Here is a 13784-nt window from a genome sequence, read left to right as displayed (position 1 = left end):
CTGACAAACAGCCAAGAGAGGACCAATTGTCACATGATTCCATCCATGTGACTGGGAGCAACACGGAAACGAGGTAACGTGACTCCTATAAATTGGCAAGATGGCCACTGTCAGCCGCTCAGTCATTGATTGACACATCTAAAAGTAAGACCGTTCCTGATCTTCTCCAATCCTCTCTCCTGAAGTCTTTCCTCTCATCCTGCCCCCTACTAAATTGTACTGTAACACGAACAACAACATCCGCGTGGTGTTGCGGCTTACGCCGGTTCACGTTCGCATAGTAAGTCGGAGGGAACTTACCTGCGTCCTTGCGTCACACCGCACCAGGGTTCCTCGTCTCCTCCTACACGCGCTCACGTTCTTGTTCCACAGAGCGTGACACCAACTAGTAGTTGTCTTCGGCTGAAGTGGAAAGAAAAGTTTTCCTGCAAAATGCTGTTCAGTTCTGTGCAGTGGTTCTAAAGGACATCTGTGTAAACAGTACATATGCTAACTGGCAGTCTATGAATACTTGAAATGGCTCCAGAAATGCTTAACATATGGTGGGGACTGAGTGTGCATGTGCGGATGTGGTCATTAAAAACTTATTCTGTGTCTGCTGTAGTTAGAATCAGAAGTAGAGTGCTTTTTTCCACTTCCCTTGTGACATTTTGATCTCTTTTGTCACTTTGCAGGCTGTGCTTAAATTTACATGTGGCCCATTCTTCATTGTGCTGACAACATATTTTCCCAGAGACAAGCATATTTAATATTTAGAAGGGTACTTTCTGCAGTGTCCTTCAGCTCATCTTGGTGTATTAATGGAGCAGTAATGGTAGGAGGTCTCTAAATGAACCTCTGATGGATTCAGTTATGTACAGGTTTATCAGGCCAGTCAGTAACTTTATATGGAGTAAATGATGTCACCTGATTATTTCATTTTTTTATATATATATATATATATATATTTGCTATGCTTGGATTACCTGAAGTATTTTAAAAAGGAATTATTCTTTGGACTCACACCCTGTGAGTATGCCTGGGTGTGGTCATTCACATTTGATTGTCTCTGGATGCAGACTGTAGGATGCAGTCCCACAAAGAAATTCAAGAAACTCCCTTACAATCTGTCCCACCAAGAGAACCCAAATGTATATTGTGGTTTCAGCGTAGTGGGTAACACACTTGCCTATGAAGCAGAAGACCACAATGTAACAGGTTCAAACCCCATTGACTACCGTTGTGTCCCTGAACAACACGCTTAATGCTGAGACTTTCCCTACTGATTGTAAGTTGCTCTGGATAAATAAAACATTAGAATATTATATATATATATATTCTAATTCAAATTAGAATATTTCTTAAGTCCAACTGATTAAAGGTAAAAAAAAAATACAGTTTTGCTGTGAATTGCAACCAGTGGTCTTCAGATCAAGACTATGTGGGCAGTGATTTCCATAATTAGTCAGAGTTCTCCTTATCACTAGATTCCTTGCTAAAGCCAAATGTGTGAATCAGTTGTTACAGTGGCAGGAATGTTTGCAATCTTGGTGTCCCAGTAGTAAGTTGTGTAAAACTTATTAATTAAATATAAATATAACATTGACACTTGGCTGTCAGATATCAAAGTTAAAAGCACTGACCCACCAGTCCTAACAGAGTTCAGTATATTAACCATAGAAGACATTTCTGAAGCACTGCACCAATCCATTTTTATGCCATAAAACTATAGAGTAAAACACAAAACCCAATTAGAAATACAGCATGATGAAAATAAAATCCAAACTCAAACACAAAAAAAAAAAAAATGCAAACAAAAAACAGATGAACCATGCTAATGTTGGCAGTCCACAGAATTCTAAACAATGTCAATGACAAAAAGAACAAATGGCTATGTTCCACTGTCAGATATCCACGTTCACTTTTCATCGAGAACAACTGAACTGAAAGCCAGGCCATTGTTCCATGCTGTCACAAGCACCACCATAATACCGGGCTCCTAGAAAAGCTTGATGTCCTGTCTGAATGACTATGCTTGCACTCACTGAAAGGAGATTTTTTAGATTCTCAGAAGACACTGTTGGTGCTGCTTCACAAACAGCTCAATCCCATTTGGAAAGAAGAGTACAAACACCTCCTTTCGCAAAACTACATGTTAGTGGGAGTGTTTTTATCATGAATTGTATCTCACACATTACATTTCTCACCAAATTATTTACATTAAGAATTTTTATTCAATTAAAATGCAATGTTTTGGGGGGATTTTCAGCAAATTCAACTACAGTCTGACTTTACTTTACTTCCATAGTGACTTTTTTTTTTAAGCGAACAGTCAACACCAAGTCAGCCAACCAGGAGGAAAGTGGCAAGTTTGATGCTGGACTCTTACATCTTATATTTCAACATTAGTCTTAGAGTTATTGTTATTGTTAACCTGACAAATTTGGCCCAAAAAAATCAATCAATACATTTTTAACGTACAATAAGGTTTCTGAGCTGGTCAAGAAAGCTTTTAGGAGAAATTCAGAAATATCACCAATCATTGTCTGTAGAATCTTGCTGGTATATTCACAGTATGGACTGAAAATAGCTCAGCTGTATCAAGTGATAAAGACAGCTCATCTCTCTCTGTAAGACATCTACCAAAAGAAAGTCTCACACAAATCAAGAAGGCCCAAAAAATCATGAACCATCCATCTTACCTTCAACACAGACTTTTCAAAATTATGCTGTCTGGCAGGCACCACAGAATCCTGAAATGCATAACTTCCAGACTCCAAGACAGTTTTCACCCTCAGGCTGTAAGACTTGTGAACAACCTCCCCAAACAACCTTATCTTGGGATCAGCCCATACACCAACTTTTATTAGCCTCTGAAGACTGAACTCAGATCTGGGAAGGACATCATGGCCAAGTATTTTGCATTCATGTGAATTTGGAATAGACTGTTGTAGTCATTGTTAGTAATATCAGCTCATATCTTTAACAAGTCATGTTTTTAAGAAACCATCACAATCCAGACATTTCCCATTACTCCTGACCAGGATTTCATGTTTGCTTTGTCTGGTCTTCCCTGTTTACCTTGATTGTTTGTAATTAGCATCAGTGTCTTGTCCTTGTTCTGTATATTTGTCATTTTACCTGTTTTTCATGTGCTCTTGTCTAGTGTCAGTGTGAAGGCCCCTGGATTCTGTGTAATTCATTGAATCCCCATGTTTGTGAGTTGTGCGTTTGTGTCTATTTCTACCCTCTACACATCTGAGTCAATATGACAGAGTCACAATTTGATTCAGCCTTGCATCCTTGCTCTTTCCCCAGCCTGAGGACATCACCTGAGGACGTCAGTTGCTGGACAAGTCCTGGTTGACCTTTGCCCTCCAGGTCACTGATTACCTTAATTGATTTAATCTGTTGTAATTAATTTAAAGGTATACATGATGTGTCTTGAATCACTTGTGCAGAGACACCTGATGCATCTACTGGTGAATATACTGCTTGTTTTTGCTGTTAATTTCTGACATTGATATCATTTACATTTACATTTTCGACATTTATCAGACACTCTTATCCAGAGCGACTTACAATCAGTAGTTACAGGGACAGTCCCCCCTGGAGCAACTTCGGGTGAAGTGTCTTGGTCAGGGACACAATGGTAGTAAGTGGGATTTGAACCTGGGTCTTCTGGTTCATACGCGAGGGTGTTACCCACTAGGGAAAGTGAGTGTTGCTGTCATGGTGGGGCTCCGGGGCGCACGTGCAGACAGCACTGGTGGGTGAGCTCAGGCAGCAGGAGATGTGAGCAGGAGTGGGAGCAGGCGTGTCCGTGTGAGCTGTACAGTCTGGGAAGTTGCTCATCGGAGAAGACATAGCACACGGATGAAGAACAGAGGGTTCTGAGGGTGAAACAAGAAAACGGTCAAACAAGGGCAATCCAAAAGACCTGGTCGAGAACCACTCGTTCGGCATGTAGCAATTGCAAAGTAAGAAGGCTTGCTGCAAAGGAATGAATTACAATGAGCATTAATCACAATGAGAATATTTATGTCCAATGCCAACCCCAGCTTTGTCTACTTCCGGATCGCTGCCCTCTTGGAAGTGCCCCCTGTGGGCCCAATGGAGTATTGGCGGACATGACAGTTGCAGAATACGTGAAACCCTATTGCGGAAGGACACAAAAGAGCAGGTGCAACACACCACCTGTGTTGTCATCCACGTAAGCACGTAGCGTACAGGGAGAGGAGATGATGAAAAAGGATTGGGCTGACTTTGTACTGTAGATTCTGAGTCAAGTTGAGGTTAACTGCAACAATGACAGAGCACCTTGTTGGCGCAGATTAAATTCAGAGCGCCATCCGGTTATGCATTCACAACTATGGTGTTTTTGTATTTTGCTTGTATCTCAGTATGACAATGATTGGAGTGTTTGGACATTTTAGTTTACTGAAATCATTAACAAGTCATTTCTAATCTAATACTTCATCTCTGCAATCTAATAGACTCATAAGTACGTAATCCTTTTTAGATGCCGTGGTCCTAAAAATCAATTGAGAAGCGTAGCAGCCCTTTATTGTAAACCCTTCATTCATAATGGCATTTGCTGTACTCAGAGGTAAATATAAACACTCAGATGGTCTGGAATTCTCTTAGCCTCAGTTCAAATTTAGTCTGACATGCAAAGGCAAATTTCATCTGGATGAACGGCACCAAAGCAATTATGCATTTATGAGGGGGAAAGATGCATGATTTTCCTGAACAAAATGGGGGGGGGGGGGGGATACAGATATTCTCTCTAGGTTTGAAGAGCTGGTAGGGATGAATCTCAATAAATAGGACATCATCAAGGTAAATTTAAAATCAGGAGAAATGTAGGACTAACACAGACTTGCAGATAAAAGGTGATGTTGCACAGAACCACCAATTAAAGCCTGTGTTCTAATGTTCTTAAGGCGTGTGCAGAGCTCTTAGAAGAAATATTGCCTAATTTATCTTTGAAACTGACTGCATTATGTGGAGGTGGTATAAAAAAAGATGAACTGAACTTTAAACATAATAATGAACTGGCCAATACAAAGCATAGAGCATTAGAGTTGTCCATTTGTTTATATATTTATTTATTTATTTAATTTTTAAGATTATATATGAAGTCCTGACCTAACTTTTCCTTTCCAATTAGTCTCCTAGTGTGCCAACAGTGAGGAATTCCCTCATGCACATCCTTTTGACAGCTTTAGTTTTGCTCTGTTACGTGTGTTAAAAGCCAGGAAAAAACACGTTCCTGGTTTCAAATGTCTGCTAGAAGCTCTATCACCTCCAGTTGTTCCTCAACAAAAAGTTTAATTATGGCACAAGAGATCTCAAACCACTTTGCCCACCAACAGTTCAGACTATTCTTTAGAGGACATGCTAACGCTTAACCTTGCACTATTAATTTCCCAAATGGACTTAAGCTAATTGGAAACCATTTTTCTGTAGTATGATACATTAGCACTGTGGTCACCTTCAAAGACACACTGAGACATACCCTCATTTCGGCTATGAAAAATGCCCAACCACTAAGTGGTTGGACCACGGAACATGATCACAAGTTCCATCCCATATTGACAGACAGTAATTCTGTCTGTGCATTTGATGTCCGATTGGAAGCTTTCAACACAATTATTGCATAATTGCACTTATTCTCTTCCAATGAGCATCATGCATTACATATAACACATTATAATGCATGATAATGCTGCGTTTATTGGGCCCTGCATATATGGTCCAAGTTGTTTGTGGGCATTTTAATAATGCCTCTAGTGGGCAATAAATAATCTCACTTACAGTACTTTTAATAGTACTTTTCCAAGTACTTAACTTAAGTGTGCATTTCAGCATTTTCGCCTACATTCTGCTGTTGTGAATATTTGAGGAACATTAAATATAAACCGGTGTCAGTAAATGTTTGTGTTATAGCCCATTGTTTCCTGCTTTCACTAGAGACTACTACTGGGACAAAGTGAATCCCATTAGTCCTTTATTGGAAGAGGTGACCAGGAAATACTGCCTGTTTAATGAGAATATATAAAACATATATATTTACACATGATGAACAGTCACAGTAGGGTCATCAATAGAAACCCGTTGGGCCAGTCTAAAAAGGAGCCTTAAATTAGGATATAATTCCAGGTTTGTTGGGCTAGTGTGAGAAGGTAGAGACTGTTTGGGGTTGGATTATGTATCTTAACATCCAGCCATGGGTTTGTTGAGCCGCTTGACATGTGCAGCATGCCATTTATCCTTACAACCTCAACTGACAAATGGGAGAACAGACTATAAATATCATTTGCATGGGGACAAAGAGGTAAACTGTGCATCAAATATACAAATGTGTTTTATGGAGGTCAGTGTTCAGCGGTCCGCATCTGGAGTTCGATGGAACATAACTTTAACTCAAGGTTGTTGTCCCAGGTTTTGTCTCAGTGAAGCTTGTAAAAAGGCTTGCCAAGTTATTCAATACAGGCACACAACCTTGCCTCTTTGCTACTGGCACGGAAAGGTCATTCATCCTCTGATCATTTGTACCATCTCTCCGCTAGAGTGACTATCTGTTGTTACACTCAAAAAAAGGAAGGAAGAGTTGCTCCTTTGATCGCTGTCCCTGCTATTGTTTACCAACTGTCGTCTCTGGTGAGAAGAATGCAGTCTGACAACATGAAGGTTTCATTAGGCCCTGCCTACCCTGTGGAGGTTTGACATTATTGATTCTGACGGACGTATGCAATTCAGCCCAGATGGAATTTTCATCTTCTGCTTAGCATGTGAATAGACAGACAACGTTGTACCGCTTTATTTATTTATCTGCTTTTAAAAAGCTGTCACATTTTCATTTAAACTGCCCTGAAAATGCTCCCTATTATTGGCCCTTTGCCCTGACAAGAATCAGAGAGGACACATGCTTTACAGGCTGACAGCAGTAAACACTGTTCATCCACGGTGGCTAAAAATATGTTTGGGTGTGGCCACGTTCTCTCTATGTGATGACTGAGCTGTTTGCAACAAATCACACAATCATGGCTTATCAGAAAAAGCATATTTTCAAACCGGTGCTAAGCACAGCGCTGTGTGCTAAGTTTAGGACTTGTTTACTAGTGTAAGGTCAAAGGTGCATTCACAATATACACAAATTGAATATGTAACAAAAAAATACTTTATTATTTTATATAGTCCATACCCGCTTATTCCAAAACTAAGTTGAAGCTTTCAGAACCCCATCCAGACATTTGCCACAGGATGGGGACTCAAGCAGGTCAAGGTGCAAGCCCAAAGCAGTTAGAAGACAAACACTCACACCTGTAGACAGGTTTGAGTTGGCCTAGTTTGCATGAATGATTGTGGCAGTGCAAGATGATCGGTAACCAGGTACCAGGTAAGGAAACAGATTCGCAACCGGAAGGCTACGGGTTCAAATACCGCACAGCCAAGTTGGCACTGAGGTCTCCTTGAGCAAATCACCGTCCCCATACGCTGGTCCCCGGGGGCCTTTCATGGCTGCCCACTTCACTAAATGTGAAGGGCTAAATGCAGAGGACACGTTTGTTTGTGTGCACCATGTGCTGTGTGTATTACAGTGACAAAAACAATCACCTTCACTTTTGATTGGAACATATTTCAAACTCACAACCTTAAAAAACCTAATAATACACTCCATCTTGGCCCCTCGGTGGTGGAATGAACTTCCCCTCGAGGTCAGAACAGCTCAGTCACTGAGCACCTTCAAATGACAGCTCAAGACCTTCCTCTTTAAAGAATATTTAGATTAAATTGTAATTTTCTTGTTGTCGAACCTTGTGTACAGAATCTACAACAGAGTGAATTAAATAGATGTATTCATAGTTGGGGTCCTAGTGAACCGGAATTGATCTCTTCATCGATGGTAACTTGAAAGCACGTTGTAAGTCGCTCTGGATAAGGGCGTCTGCCAAATGCCGTAAATGTAAATGTAAATGTAAATGTAAATGTAATACACTTAATTTAGTAATTGACAAAATAACAATAGTATCTGACCAGTTCACTGTCGCATGTGTCCATCTCTTGCCAGTTGTGTAGACATTCCTGGTTAAAAACAGTTGCAGGACAAAAGAGCCTGTTCTGACCACAGAGCCTAGTGGTGATTTTGTTTCTGTACCCCACCTCCTCACCAAGCTCCTACTAAAAATACAGTTTGCCTTTTTGCATGCAATCAGTCTAATTTTCTGCCTGTTGCTTTCAAGCTCAATTCTTCACGACAGTACCACAGATTCATTTAGTCTTAATTTAACATCACATAGATGCATTTTTCCAGTGTTTTGAGTTAATTTGTGGATTCACTGATATTTTTTTCTGAACAGAACAATCAAAAAGGCTATGATGTAGATGAATGAAATTTTCAATTGGCCAAATTTTGCAATTAAACTGAAATAGAAAGATTTTGCTACTTGCATTCTAAATCTGATGTTTTTTTGTTTGTTCGTTTTTGTTTTTTTTGTAGCTGTGCTTGGTCCATTTTGCCTGCATTTCTATTTTAATTAGCTATAGCTGCTGTGGTTTACTGGGGCCCGGTAAACAGAACCCTCAAGGTAATTAGTTATTAGAAATTCACAGAGGACAATGGTGAATGAATGCAAGATGGACACTTCTCTCAAATCACTTCAGGCTCAACCTGACAGTCTGCCTATAGTATCCATGGAAACGAACAGATTGAAATGACATGTCTTTCCAGCTTGGATGACAGGACTGGGCCCAAACTGGGCCCAAATCTGTTAATTAAAAATTTAAAGGTCTAATAAAAGCTTAGCTTGTTCTTCAGAACAAAAAGTTTGGAGTGAAATCTATAGGAGAGCCAGAGAAGGACAGTGTTTGTCTGCTTTGAGAATGGACTTTTTCCTAACTTTTATCTCTTTTGTAGTTGGAGACAGAAATATTCATGTAATTTTGAATGTATTTTCTCTGTACTCTTCCTAAACAGAAAAATAAATAAAATTACATGATTGTCATACTGCCATCCATATCTCAAACCACATTTAAATGCATTATTACTGAGGGCTTTTATAAAGCATTTTCAGTGAACACACATTCAATAATGCAGCCTTTAATATGGTGAACAGTGTGCCACACTAGAGTGGCTTTTAATTAATGTTTTATCTAGGCCAGGAACCTCTTTCAACTGTTCCATATATCCTAAAGGTCAATTAAATTGCATATCACTGTAGTTGAACTACGTGTGCAAAAAATGGAAACTGGATGGCACTAACAAGACAGTGTTGTTTTGCCCATGGTTTGTTACTTTATTTCATAAATAAATAATTCCAACCAACTATTATGTGCACAGAATGTAGAATGTATTAGACCAAAGTAGTATGTGGAACCAAACATAATAATATTGAGGAAGAAGGGTGATGAACAGTGTAGACTTGGGAGCAGACAGCAAGTGTAGGATAGGTTTGTTCATGCCAGGCAAGCAGAAGACCTGAAACGTAACCCTCATAGCAAAGAGTCAGTCCAACTTCTAAAAAAAAATCCAAAACCCAACATAATTACTTAAGGAATAAGGGCTTAGATTCATGACCTGAAAAGCAAGACCTAGGAGAAACGTGACTGTCTTGGTTTCTTATAGTTCAGTGGGGAGGCGAAGAAACGTGTGATCATAAACGTAAAAAAAAAAATGAACATTTACATCATTTATCAGATGCCCTTATCCAGAGCGACTTACAATCAGTAGTTACAGGGACAGTCCCCCCTGGAGCAACATAGGGTCAAGTGTCTTGCTCAGGGACACAATGGTAGTAAGTGGGATTTAAACCTGGGTCTTCTGGCTCTTAGGCGAGTGTGTTACCCACTAGGCTACCTCCACCCCATATGTGGTAAGCCTTTATCTATATTGTATAACAATTTCTTCCATAGTAAAATAGATTAGACAACCAGACATTGTTTTTTTAGAGAACAGTTCACACTGAAATTGTACTTGAAACCTGCCTTGGCTGGAAGGTGAAGCAGAAATTATTGAAAAAATCTGATTACAGTTTGAATGAAGGTTCCAAACTTATGGTTGTTTTCTATTCAGCATGACACATTGTGTGAGAATTGCACAGATGTGGGCCTTGCAGAGGCCTCAAGCTAAATTTCTTAATACATAATTGCCATCCTAATCTATGCTCTTGAAGATTGTAAAAATTGTAAACAAGAATCAGGGGAAATAACCCAGACTCGACAAAATATAAAACCATTAACATTGTGTTACACCAAAATGACAATTTTTCCTGATGTTTTCTCTCCAAATGTAACAATTCCAGCAGTGTCAAATATTCTTTAAATATCCACATAATATTAGACATCTGCTAACTGTCAGATCCCAAAATGAAACCTCCAAGAAAATGAGAAACATCCATCAAGTTGGCGATTGCATTAAAAAGATGCTTACGTTTGTTTGACTGTTTAATCGAGTTTTAACTCGATTCATATCGCTTGGTCACATTTGCTGGGTAGGACCTGGGTGCAGGAAGCTGAGCTGATAACATCTGTCTGTCTAACCAGCACCAGCACCAGCGAGGGCAGCTTGCAGCGTAAGTATTTACGTACCTCAACGAATCCTGCAGTTCCGAAGGGCTGCCTCTGTAACCGAGTGGAAGAGATATCACCTCACCTATCTGCCCTTCACACAGTGCCACAAGTGCCTCCAGGGGGTAAATCGTGCTCAGATACACTCTTTATGGCACAGGGAGAAGGGCAGCACACATCTTGTTAAGCAGCTGGCAAATGGACAAACGCTTTCACGGTGATTAACTGCCCGCAAAGTGCCAATCCACCAACGGAGGGGCCGGGCCGGGGCTGCAGCCGAACGATAGCACTCTGTCCTCATTCAGTTCTCAGCAAACACCTGACAGGCCGACAGCTTAACCTGCTTCAGCTCCTTGTTTCACGCACGGCGTGTGGGTGGGGGTGGGTGGGGGGGTGCAGTAGCAGGAAAATGGCTTTCAATTCTGAACCCGCTCCAAAAACAGCCAAACAGCCAACTCTGTCTAACCTCACTGCAGCCGCATGTGGTTTTAACACCTGCATAAACTGTACGCAAAAAAGCACCCTCCATCAAGCTGGCCTAATAGGATGTTGGAATTGGGGAGTTTGGACGAGTCCCGTGGGACAGACTTGACTGCAGCGGGAGCAGAATGTTCCCCCTGTCCCCGCTTTGACGCTCTGCTCATGTTTTAGGGCAGCGCGCTAATTGCCGCGGTTATTGCTCCTCACGGAGAACCAACAGAATCACCTGACTGCTCTTATGCAAGTGACTCTTGTGGTCTCGCGCGATTGTCAGTGGTGAAGAGTCACAGCACACGCCACAGACTAAAAATAAACGTGCATCGTTCCAAACCAGTCTGTTCTAGCGTGTGCCGGTCTGACCTTGAAGAACGACCAAAAGAGCCTTGGTAGTTTTCTTGTGCGCTGTGCCTGCATGTGCGGAATGAACTCTATAATAATAGTCTAATTATATATGCGAGGGATTGGTTTCTGTGGTAATAATGGTCGATTAGCTTCATTTAGTTGGTCGCCCATCACCATCAGACCAGGCATCATGCTTGTCCAGTTGTTCCCGCTTTTGCCCATATGGGCAAAATGTCTCATGAATTATTCGCATACTTTTTTTTTTTTTTGCCAAGTGACATGAATAATCATAAATAAAGTAAAATATGAAAACCGGTTAGCAAATCATGTTTTTTTTTCTGCTTTGCAGTCATTTTTAACCTGATACCGAACAAATTTCACAATGTTCCAAATTTCGATCCAAATCTGCCGATAAATGTAGATAAATGTACAAAAAAATGTAGATAAATGTAGAAAAAAAAACAAAACAAACATAAAACCTTCCAGATGAGCACTGTTTAAAGTTGAGCTAGGCTTAAACAACAATCACTGGGGATATTTTGGACGTACCTGCAGTAAACAGCACTTTGCTGTCGCTTCTGGGTTTCCTGATATGCACTCATGAACAACCAAAGCATAATCTCACAATTTACCCACAGCGCTTTGCTGGAAAAAAAAATAAAACGTGCTTGCAGTTGTTGCAGTGACGAGAAAAACAGTGTACAATTTTACACTACATTAGGACAGGTAGCGTTCCAGTTCTGGTAGGGTGTAGCGGCTTTACCACGTCAATTAGGAACCTGGTGTTGGAAATGTCTTCTCCTTCAGTGGAGCAGAGAGCTGGCGGGCGGCTTGGCAGCTTGTGTAGCGTGGCGGCGGCGGCGGCAGGTGCATCTGATCCCCGCAGGGAGGATACGTGTTCGCGCCGCAAACTCCTGCTCTTCCACATGGCTAAGATCTTTTCCCGCCGCTGACTGATAGGCGTACAAACTCTGAAGACACATACATGCAGTCACGATAAATAAACCTGAGGGTTGGTGGAGGATGTCTGCCAAAAGGTACCACTTATTTCATGCAAAGGGTGTTGCTTTCTACAGTTCCCTGTAGGACAGAGATCTGACGTGGATATCAACATAAAACTAATAATCTAAAATAGGAACATTTCACATCTTAAGTCTTTACCTTCTTTGGAAAGGTATCTATAAGATTAAGCAACATAAAGAGACATTCAAACTCATGAGTAGGAAGGCCTTAAATGTTTTATTATGGGTCTCCTGGTTGAATAATGCTGTAACAACTTTAGTCTCCTAGTGGCCTAAAAATGGTGAGGGTAGAATTATTTCTATATGAGATGTTTATTAAAGGACCTGTTGAGATACTACAGGGGGAACCAGTGATCCAAGAGCAGCAGTTAAATCATGTCTAGACTAGAGGTTTGATTACCAGTTGCAATTAATGGCTGCCAGTTTTAGCATTTTTGCACCAGTTTAATTTTTGAGCTGATCTCACACTGAGACAGTACCACTATGATGTTGGGTTTAGATTTTCTGTTTTTCTTAAGAAAGAAGACAGGTATTTGTGCATTTTCTTGGGTACTACTGTAGAATTAAAAAGACTTCTGGTGATTCAGACGCACTTATTTGATAGAATATTTAGGCACTGATTGTCCTTTTGCTGAAAAAAAGGATAGAATGTGAAGATCACTTTAGTGGATTAGGAAGTATGATTTCCCTCCCAACATCATATCCTATTGCAGTCTCCATAAATTAAGAACCCACTTCACATAATCCCTCAATAGCATCTTAGATTATTGGTGATTAGAGGCAGGAGAAAATTACACAGATGCCTTGCAATATTGAGTTAGGATCCAACGTGGGGAAACTCAGATGAGGCGTTATGTTGATTCATAATTTAGAGATGTACACACTGACTCACATGGACCTATAACCTGTGCCAGGGAAGATGTAAATTCAGTAGACTGAAAATGAGTGTTTAACATGGTGAAGTACATGAGGAAGTACAACCTTCATCTTGCCTACTCTCCATTTTTCATCTCAGCCACAGCCCCTGCTGTGCAATTTTTTATTCGTCATGTTTGGAGGGCCTCAGTGTCGGTGGTGGAGTGGACAGGACAGCCCTATTGAGCGCTGGCATAATAAATGTAATACATCAATGCGCTTGAGCCCAGCTGCTTTAATTAGACCTTCCTGCTCGTTTCATCAATTCCCCCCCTACACTGCTGGGATTTGGATAATTCCCAGAATCCTCCACCGCATGTGAATCACAGTTCCAATGCGCAATCACCACTACCCCCACCTGTTTAACAGTGGGACCTGACACTCACACCCACAAGCCTAGGAGGTACAATAACAATGATGGCATAAGTGGCCATTATTCATCTAGAATTACAGGAGAATTGTTAACTCTGCTGA

At 40.7% G+C, this 13784-nt stretch overlaps 1 long non-coding RNA gene across 1 annotated transcript; it reads right to left on the bottom strand.

Annotated features, from left to right (window-relative positions):
* Positions 1 to 3675: 3675 nt before the first annotated feature.
* LOC114791322 (uncharacterized) lies at positions 3676 to 12247 on the bottom strand. The gene is made up of 3 exons (XR_003749974.1): positions 12137 to 12247; positions 11923 to 12018; positions 3676 to 3872 (listed from the first exon to the last, which is right to left on the bottom strand). It is a non-coding gene; the product is annotated as an uncharacterized LOC114791322 (long non-coding RNA).
* Positions 12248 to 13784: the final 1537 nt, after the last annotated feature.

The sequence above is a fragment of the Denticeps clupeoides genome, chromosome 5, assembly GCF_900700375.1.
Source record: "Denticeps clupeoides chromosome 5, fDenClu1.1, whole genome shotgun sequence".
Lineage (NCBI taxonomy): Eukaryota > Metazoa > Chordata > Actinopteri > Clupeiformes > Denticipitidae > Denticeps > Denticeps clupeoides.
This window is presented reverse-complemented; position numbering and strand designations above follow the sequence as displayed.